General features: G+C 47.9%; 1 protein-coding gene across 4 annotated transcripts in view; it reads left to right on the top strand.

Annotated features, from left to right (window-relative positions):
• Positions 1-9,437, top strand: part of GDPD5 (glycerophosphodiester phosphodiesterase domain containing 5) — a 115,867-nt gene that overhangs the window by 71,823 nt on the left and 34,607 nt on the right. The window lies entirely within an intron of this gene.

Here is a 9,437-nt window from a genome sequence, read left to right as displayed (position 1 = left end):
TCCCCATCTCTCCTCTGATGGAGCTGTTTTCATTCTCTGGTGCTCAGGACACTTTTGGCTTCTCTGTAGAAGAGGCTATTTTTATGCCAATAAAAGCAACTTTGTGAGCAATTAAATTTAATTTTTAAAACTTATGGAGAGTTGAGGAAACAAGTAATGAATATATATATATGTATATAGGTCCTCTGGCCATGTTAATTAATCTGTGGCAGTGTGGGCAGAGCTCAAGCTCTGCTGTTCTTCATCACAGAGGGAGGATTGGGACTGGACCTGTGCCAAAGACAGGAATTCCTTTGCCCCATGAGAAAATCGGTGAAAGATCATCAAATGCAAGTGTTGTACCTTGGTTCAGTGCAGGTTGTGCCTGATTTTGGGCCATGGTCTCTCCCGTGATCAGGAGAGAGGTTGTGTGTGGGTTGGGATTTTGGGATGGCATTGCTGAAACTGTGGGCAGTGCCCATTCTGTGATCTATTCCTGTGCTTGGAAATAACTTTTATTAGCCTGTATCCTGGATGTGAAACCAAAAGCCATGTTGTTGATTGTCTGTAAAATCCCTGGCTGCAAAACAGTGGTGCCTTGGGAATTCTCTCCCTGCACACTTTTCCCATCTGTCTGGTCCATCCATCTCCAGGCCACAACAGCAGCTTTATCTCTGAATATTTCCCTGAATGTTGATGTTGGGTTGTGCAAAGAGGTGGTGTGAAAGCAGGTTGCTCATCCAAAAGGTCCAGAGCTGCAGGATTAGCAATTTTTTTCCTGGCATGTTTTACAGCCGGGGAGTGGTGAACCAGGAAAAATCTTGAACTTTGGGTTATTTTCAGCACAAGCTGTTTTGAACTTGCAGAAAATGTCCTCTGACACGTTGCCTTCTGAAAGGAGAGTGGAAAGTCAGGCTGGCTTTGGAAAGCTCTCAAGTACAGCAAGGTGCAGAACAGTGGCATGGCAGACTTGCTATTCCTGTACCACCTTCCATGGCAGGAATGGAAGTGCTTTAATCAATGTGCAGCTCTTGATGAGAGGGATAATTATTCCCATTTTCACCGAGTTGAGAATATGAGTCAGATTAAAGTGCCTTTCCTGAAACTTGTGAATGTGCAAGGAAGTGAACTGAGCTTTCTCTCCAAGGAGCCTCCTTCCAGAGGGCTGCTTGTCTTCCAAGGGCACGCTCAGGCTGGGAGAGCTGGGGGTGTTCACCTGGAGAAGGCTCCATGGAGAGCTGAGAGCCCCTTGCAGGGCCTAAAGGGGCTCCATGAGAGCTGGAGAGGGACTGGGGACAAGGGATGGAGGGACAGGACAAGGGGGAATGGCTTCCCACTGCCAGAGGGCAGGGATAGATGGGATATTGGGAAGGAATGATATCCCAATATTCTATTAGAAATCCTTCCCTGTGAGGGTGAGGAGGCCCTGGCAGAGGTTGCCCAGAGAAGCTGTGGCTGCCCCATCCCTGGAAGTGTCCAAGGCCAGGTTGGAGCAATCTGGGCTAGTGGGAGGTGTCCCTGCCCATGGCAGAGGGTGGAACTGGATGAATTTTAAGGTCCCTCCCAACCCAAACCAGTCTGTGATTCTGTGGTTCTATCAAACATTAAATTTGCTCCCATTCTGGAGAGGTGGATCAGGAATGTTCCTCCCCTGGCAGCTCTGTACCTCACCTCCCTTGCCACGTCCTTTGCTCAGTGCACGTCCTTGTGTTTTGCTGCAGACGATTCCCTGATGAATGAAGGGAAATAAAACAGATTTAATTGGGCATGGCCACTATTTTGGGATGGGAACAGCTCATGTGCTGCTGCCACTGGAAAGCACCAGGAGGGGAAGCAGCTGCAAAGCCCTTTTCCAACACATACAGGGAGCAGTGAGGCTCCTGCTTAAAACAGGGTGGGAACAACTCACTTCTCCTGCCTGCAGGTTGGCTGCCTGCCTTTCCCTGCTGGTGATGGGCACTGAGGGGAGAGAGCTGCAGGGCAACCTCACAGCTCCCGTCTAGACACGCACAGAGTCGTTGTTATATAATTCAGCTTTGCTGTGCCAGAGCCATAAACATCCCAGAAAATGCCCCGTTGCAGCAACAGGGACTGTGTGATGTGTCAGAGCTGCTGGGAAGTGGGAAGGGGGGACCTCGTGGAAGTCACACCTTCGGCTTCTCTGCTGCAGCTTTTATTAGGCAATCATTGTGCTTGGTTTTGTCCTCGTTTCTGTGCCTTGCAGACAGTGATTTGTGACTAACACAAGCATTTAGACCCCTGCTGCTGCTGTTGGCTTCCCCTGCTGCTGGCCCAGCTGGAGCCCAGCTGGCCCTTCAGGCAGAAGAGCTGGATCATCACCCCTTGCAAATGCTCTTGGAAGATGTCACTGCCCAGTCACTTGTGCCGCTGATGGAGGCAGAAGGAGCCTCTGTAGATTTCCACAGGGTGGGATTTGCCTTTTGGCACCGATTTCGTGGATGCTTCTGCTTTAGCTCTGTCCTTCTGCATCTGCTCTTACACCCAGGGAAGGTGGAAGAACTCCTGCTGAAATCAGGAATGGCACCCATTGCCTCTCTCACTGTCAGGACTTTGCCTTCCAGCATTGGCTGGTGATGCTCTCACCCTCCCAACCAGCAAAGAAACCCTTGGTTTGTTTTTTTGCTTTGATTTTTTTGTGCCAAGCATCGTGACAAAATAGTATTTTTAGAACTTGCTTTGCAGACATTTGCTGCCAAGAGTAATGTAGGGGAAAGAATTGTCTGAGGAATCAACTTCACTGTCTGTTCCTTCTCCCAGCCCAGCCCTTTGTCCTTGAATCTATTTGACATCTGTAGCAGATTGTTTGGGAGATTGTACAGAGCATTTTACAACAGAATCCCTGTGAACACTCCTGGAATACAGCAATTCTGTTTAAATAGGGATAAACCTTCAGGATTTATCTTGGCCATCGTTCTTCCCAAGGAAAGCTGTGCTTATGAAACTCGTGAACACCCAAGAGGGAAAGGCTGGAGGCTCATCCCAGCCTGGGCTGAGGCTGAGCTGGACAAATGGCCTAGGCAGCCTGGGGCCAGGCCAGGAATAGGCCCAGCAGATGCAAATGTGGAGCTGTTTGCCCTGGCAAACATGGAGTGATCACTGAGTGATCACTGAAATGCAGCAAGGTTGGGACACAGCTTTGCCCAGGGTGTCTGGGGTTTTAATGACTGCAATCTTGTCTAGGCCTGGTATTATAGGGCCAAATTTCCTATTTCCAACTGGGACCAGGAGTTGACCACCAGGGAAACACCTTCCCCAACCCCCCAGCCTGTGTACCAAACGATCCTCCTGCTGGGAATCTTTTTTTTTTTTCCTGAGATTTCTTGAGTGAAATGCAACACTGAGGCCATTACATCTGACTCTGTTCTTAGTCAGCTTATGTAGTCCTTTTTTGATTAAACCTGCTTTTGGTGTGGCTGTTTTTAATCTCAGACCCCACTGCCCTGGGATGTGGGGGCTTTAATTAAAGTGAACCGTCAGCTACAAATGCAAGTCGACAGCATTGTGTGCCTTTGGGAAGGACTGTCACCAGACCGGGAAGAGGCAGCAGGAATAACATCCTCAGGAGGATGTTATTGCTGCTTGCTGCTGCTGAGAGCTCAGCAGGGATGCTGTGCCCAGCAGGGATGCTGTGCCCAGCAGGGTGCTCCAGTTAGGCCAGGCTTGGACCTCCTCTGGTTGGTCTGGGTGAGAGCCATGGGCCGTGTTATTTTTTTCCTCCATGAGCCTCATCAGTAGAGGCTGAAAAATCTGGACCTATTTAGTCTAGAAAAGGTATCTATCTCCCCTTAGCCTCCAAAGATGCAAAGATGCTTGGTAATAAAAAGAGGTTATAGTGCATTGTTAGCACCAGCAGTAGAGGTGGAATGTTTGGATCCTTCCATTGATACGGTCAGAAAAACTGGGTATGGCTGGTTGTGTTGTTTGGGCAAAATCCAGCTGATTAAAAATTGTGAGGAGCTCTGAAAGCAGAGTAAATCGTGCTGTGGGGATGGATTGGGGAATCCCAGTGTCTCTGTCGTGTTTTCTCCTGAATCAGAGGCTCCCTGAGGGATCTTTGTTTACCTCTGTGCTGAATGAAGGAGGGAAGATGTAATTGTAGGAGGCAGAGCTGGTGCAGGACGTTGTTACTGCTGCTCAGAGTCCCCTGGGGCCACTAATAGGCACAAAGAGCCCAGGCTCCAACTGTGCACTGTCTCTGGAACAGCTCGGGAATTCCCTGGCAGGGGAGGTGTGGGTTATCCCTTAGTCTGGATACCTTTATCCCTCTGCTTCCTATTTAGGCCAGAAAACCTGCCCAGTTGCTCCTGCTTCCCTGGAGTGGATCAGCCATCCTGCCTGACTTTCCCCTGCTGGTTGTGCTCTTGGAGGCTGGGTGTTGGAGATGTTCTGATGATATTTTTAGGGCTTTGGCTCTGGTTCTGTCGCATCTGTTGCTCTGCAGTTCAGCTGTGGCAGCCCCAGCAGGAACAGGCATTGCAGGAATATGTTCTGTGCCACTTCCTCTGACCTGCTAAATTGAATTGTAAATGGAGCATGTCACAGCTCAGAAATCTCATTCATGGCCCTCTCTAACAAGGTGTGAAGAGAGCCATTAGCCCAGTCCTTACAATAATCAAATCAGATGTGCCTGAGGTGTGCAAGGACATACTTTGGGAAGCATCTGCTTAGTTACTGAAGCCTCAGCAGCCAGAATGGCAGGAATGCCTTTTTCCCCCCTGCTTTACTTCAGACCCATTTTCTTCCCCTTTATGCAATTATTGGCAGATGCCTCTTGTGCAAGAGCAGAGTGTGTTACCTGGGAGTGGTGAATCAGCCGAAAGCTGAGCAGTGTGTGTGAAGTGACAGACTGGCCCAGGTTGGTTTTGCCGACAGTTTTATCCTTCCAGTAGGTCCATGCCATGCCTGGAGAGGGCTGGAGCAAATGGAGGCAGTCCCACACCTTAGGAGATTTGAAGTACTAAGCGAAGAAAAGGGAAAGACAGAAAGCTGAGGGTGTGTTCGAGGGGAGCTTTGCACCAGCTGTTCATGGTCTGGGTTGTTGGATGGAGAGTTACTGAAGCCTTTGGACAGGTTACAAAGTCCTGCCTGATGTCCTGTGGGTCCTGCAGGCTCCACCTGCCCTCCTGGGTTCAGGAGTCCTCAATCCAGCAGAGGATGAAGCCTGATCCGTCTGCAGAGAGGGAATTGCAGCCCAGGCACCTTGATTTGTCCGTGCGGTCTGTCAGGCCAACATCTGCTGGTCAATGTATTGATTGGCTCACTTAAATGCTCCCAATCCTTGGAGCGTGAGGCACTTTCCCTGCGTTACATCCCTCTGCAGCCTGGGGTTCAGCTGTTGGATGTGCTCCTGGCAGTGCAGGCCCATCCCATCCCTGTGACAGGGACAGTGCAGCCCAGCACTGAGGGATGGGGATGTTCCTGTCCAAGGACATGGGCAGGGACACCTTCCACCAGAGCAGGGTGCTCCAAGCTGGCCTGAAGACTTGAGCCAGGATGGCCCTTGGCAGGAGGCAATGGGCACAGCCTGCACCAGGGGAAATTCCAGGTGGATAGTAGGAAAGCTCCTCCCCGTGAGGGCAGTGAAACCCTGGAGCAGAATCCAAGGAGGGTGGGGATTCCATCCCTGGGGACATTGAGATCTCGCTGGGACATTACCCCGGGGAACCTGAGCTGGCTTTGCTTTGGGAGGAGGTCAGAGCAGAGCCAGCCACAGGTATTTTAGCTTTAAGTACTTATTGGGGTCTGCATTTGGTCCTTGACACTGCTCAGACATAACAAGCTCCAGAGCAAGTGGGGTGGAAAACTGTTCATTCCCATTCCTGGTACCAGCAGTGGCTGTTTTAAGGACTGTACATTCACATCCTGAGAGTCAGTAATGGAAGTTTGGAACTTCTCCACAGGAACTCAAGTGTTGGTCCCTTGACAAAATGCTCCAGTTGTTGCTGATCCTCAGTTTCTGATTCTGTCAGGCCCAGCTGGGAGAAGGAGCCATCTTCCATCCTCAGGGATGATTTAATAACTTGCTCAAAGAAGATGTTCTGCTGTTTGTTTGAATGAGGTTGAATTGGGTAATCCAGAAATGAAGGGTTTTTCCTTTGTATTCACTGGATAAATGTTAACTCTGGTCCTTTCCTCTCCGAGCTAATCCTGATAAATGCCTGCAGGGAATTGAGTCCTGAAAATGTCAGAGAACAGTGCAGTGCAGACTCCTCAGTAAACTCTTTATTGTGTCCAAGAGTGAATTAACACCTCCTGAAAACACTTGAGTGATGATGGTGCTCCAGTTCAAGTCCAGCATTTGGATTTGCTCTTGGTGTGGAGGGCAGTGTTTAGGACTACATGGTCTGGATCCTTCAAGAGAGGTCACATCACCCCTCCCTCCCTGGAGCCTTTCCCCGTGGACTCTTCCACATTGCCCAGTTTGCAGCTGCAGTTGCTCCAGTAGCATGACTGGGTGGGTGGAGCTGGAGGACGATGCCCACATGGGATTTGGTTATTTTGTTGTCTGTTTGTGTGGTCAGATCCACGTCCTGTTGTTCTCCATCTGCTTGTCCACGTCCCCCCCATTGTGCTGCCAGGTTTTGGGAGGGCTCAGTCTCTCTCCAGTTTCCTCTGAGCAGAAATTCCAATCTCGGGCTGAGATGCCCTTCGGCAAGAAATTGCTTTAAAATATTATATTTCCTATAAAAGGCTTCTGTTTTTCACAGCTGGAATTTCTCTGACAAAAAAAAAGCAGGGGGTGGAGGGGGGAGACGTTGTTAAAAAACTTCTTCCTGCTCTAGTTTGATCCTTGTTTAGCTCTGTAATTATTTTTCATGAATGAACAGGAGGTTCACTGTGTTCAGGAGACAGAGAATGGGTGGAGACTCAAAGCCATGAATTCCCAGGGGCACTTGGACTTGGAATAAGAGCCTTCTTTGTGTTGGATGAGTGGCAGATCCAGAAACAAGTCTGTCCCTCCCTGATGGCTCCTTGATTTCTGGCAGGGGAGCACAGGCTGCTGGGAAAACCCTCTCTGGTCATGGGGGCTGGAGGTGGAACTTCTTCCTGTTAATGTTGGCCCCACAGGTTGGATGGTGGGAGAGATTCACACTGTCTGGGTGTAGGGGTTGAAAGTGAGAAGCTGCTTCTGGAGGGGCTTTATGTAGGTAACAAAGAGGGGCAGCTTCCTCCAGAGCAAATTCAGGTCATTTAATGGAAACCTTTGTTTGGAGCACGTGGGAAAACCTCTTGTCAGTGTGTGGAGCCTCACACGTGTTGGATCATAATTCTTGGCCAGGGTAGCTACAAATAAACACATTTGCTGTTCTTTTTCAGCATGGAGTGACTTTCTTCCATTTTTTTTTTTTCACTAGGTGGTGATATTCTTGTGTATTTACAAGGGTATATAGTCACAGGACAAGGGGAAGGGCTTCAGGTGGAAAGAGGGGAAGCTTAGGTGAGATATTGGGAAGGAATTCTTCCCTGGGAGGGTGGGGAGACCCTGGCACAGGTTACCCAGAGAAGCTGTGGCTGCCCCATCCCTGGAAGTGTCCAAGGCCAGGTTGGAGCAACCTGGGCTACTAGTGGAAGGTGTCCTGGCCCATGGCAGGGGGTGGGACTGGATGGGCTTTAAAAATCCCTCCCAACCCAAACCAGTCTGTGATATAAGAAACAGACTTAAAGATCACAGAAAGCTCTGCCCAGATCCTGTCAGCAGCCCAAGTGGAAAAATCAGCTGAACTTGTGAAGTTGGAAAACTCTGCCTGATGTTGGTTATAACTCAGTGAGAATGGGGAGAAGTGACTCAGATGTTTCTATGGCTCTGGTTTTCCCAAACTTGGGCCCACAGAGCACTCAAGGTTTGGGATTTGGAAAGCCAACTACTTTCAGAGAAAGGTTGAAAAAAGCACGTGTTTAATAGGAGGACAGGGACAGATGAAGAGTTTTGGCACAATGAGCCTGGGTTTTGCTCTCAGTAGCCTTGAGACAAGGAGAGAGCTCTCCCAGGAACCCAGTGATTTCTTGGGGCAGCCCGAACATGAATTATCAGCCCAGGGAATGCAGAACTGAAGGGAACACGATTTATCCACTCCTGAAATAACCAATCTGGCAAGAAAGGATTTTTGGCCCAAAGCCAGAGCACAGGGAAGTGAGTTGGAGTTTTTCCAGTGATTTTTCGTGGGCTCCTTTAAACCTTTTGCTGCCCTTCGGCCTCCTCTCTGTGACTCTTTCCAGCCTGTGGCAAACACTTTTCCCTTCTTTTCCCCCCTTCTTCCTTCTTTTCCCCCCTTCTTCCTTCTTTTCCTCCCTTCTTCCTTCTTTTATGTGGTCTCACATCTTGGACCCCTCTGCTTTGCCCATCCCAGTCAGGGTTTGGGACATACTTCTGGATAGACCCAGCTTAATTAGGTTATTATAATTAATATTAATTATAAAGAGATAGAATTTATATATTATATCCATGTAAAATATAAATTTTATTTATATATTAGATCTATGTGGGATATAAAAGTTATTTATATATTATATATAAATATTGGTCATTTTACTCTTAAAATATATGATATAGTAATATATAATATGAAGAATTTAAATTATATGGTTGGGCTTGATGATCTTAGAGGTCTTTTTCAACCTCTGTAATTCTCTGATTAATGATTCCATTAAAATATTTGAACCTCAGGAAGAGAGGCACACGTAAATGCAGTGAGGACCCACTTCAGATCAGTGGAGTCTCACCCTGGGCAATCTTGGTTTTTAAGGTCTTAAATGTTCCTTCTGTGTTCTAAACTCTGTTTAGATACTGGTGCTGATCTGCTTTATGGGAAGACAGTGGGCAATTTGGTGATTTAAGGCTTGATCCCTAAATGGGGAAGACTCTTCTGTCCTCTGTGATAGGAATTTCAGGGCTGTTTTAGACAACATTAAATCTTCCAGCAGGAGAAAGGTATAAAATGTGTGAGCCAGCTTCACAATGGAACCAAACATTGCCTCTTCTGTGGCAAATTCCTTTAATTTCCGTTTTTTTTTTCTCCATCATCCCTTACTTTGGAGTTGGTTTTGCTCCCACTTGGCAGAGGGTGGGGATTGGGAATATGCAGAAGAAATGCTGATTTTTTTAAATTTTATTTTTATTTTAATTAAGGATTCCGTGATTTTAACAAAAAATTAAAAAATCTGACAAACTGCAGCTTGGCAAAATGTCTCTCTCCTTTAGTTTCCTTTGAGGGCTGATTATTCCTTCTGATTATGTCTGTGGATACCCTTGGAATAAGAAATCTCCCAGAGCTAAAATGTGGATGCTTTTTGAGGCCCCTTCCAAGCATCTTCGTGGTTTTGCCTCAATTTCTGTAGGTGAGGTGGTACTTCCCCCCCCACACCTCTATTTGGCTGTGGTGGGATGATCAGGATGACTGATTTGAAGGCTTTATTTTTGGCAGAGGCTCGAAGCTGCT

This window comes from Lepidothrix coronata, unplaced genomic scaffold (genome assembly GCF_001604755.1).
Source record: "Lepidothrix coronata isolate B3197 unplaced genomic scaffold, Lepidothrix_coronata-1.0 Scaffold93, whole genome shotgun sequence".
Classification (NCBI taxonomy): domain Eukaryota; kingdom Metazoa; phylum Chordata; class Aves; order Passeriformes; family Pipridae; genus Lepidothrix; species Lepidothrix coronata.
The sequence above is the reverse complement of the archived record's forward strand: the minus strand, read 5'-3'. Positions and strand labels throughout refer to the sequence as shown.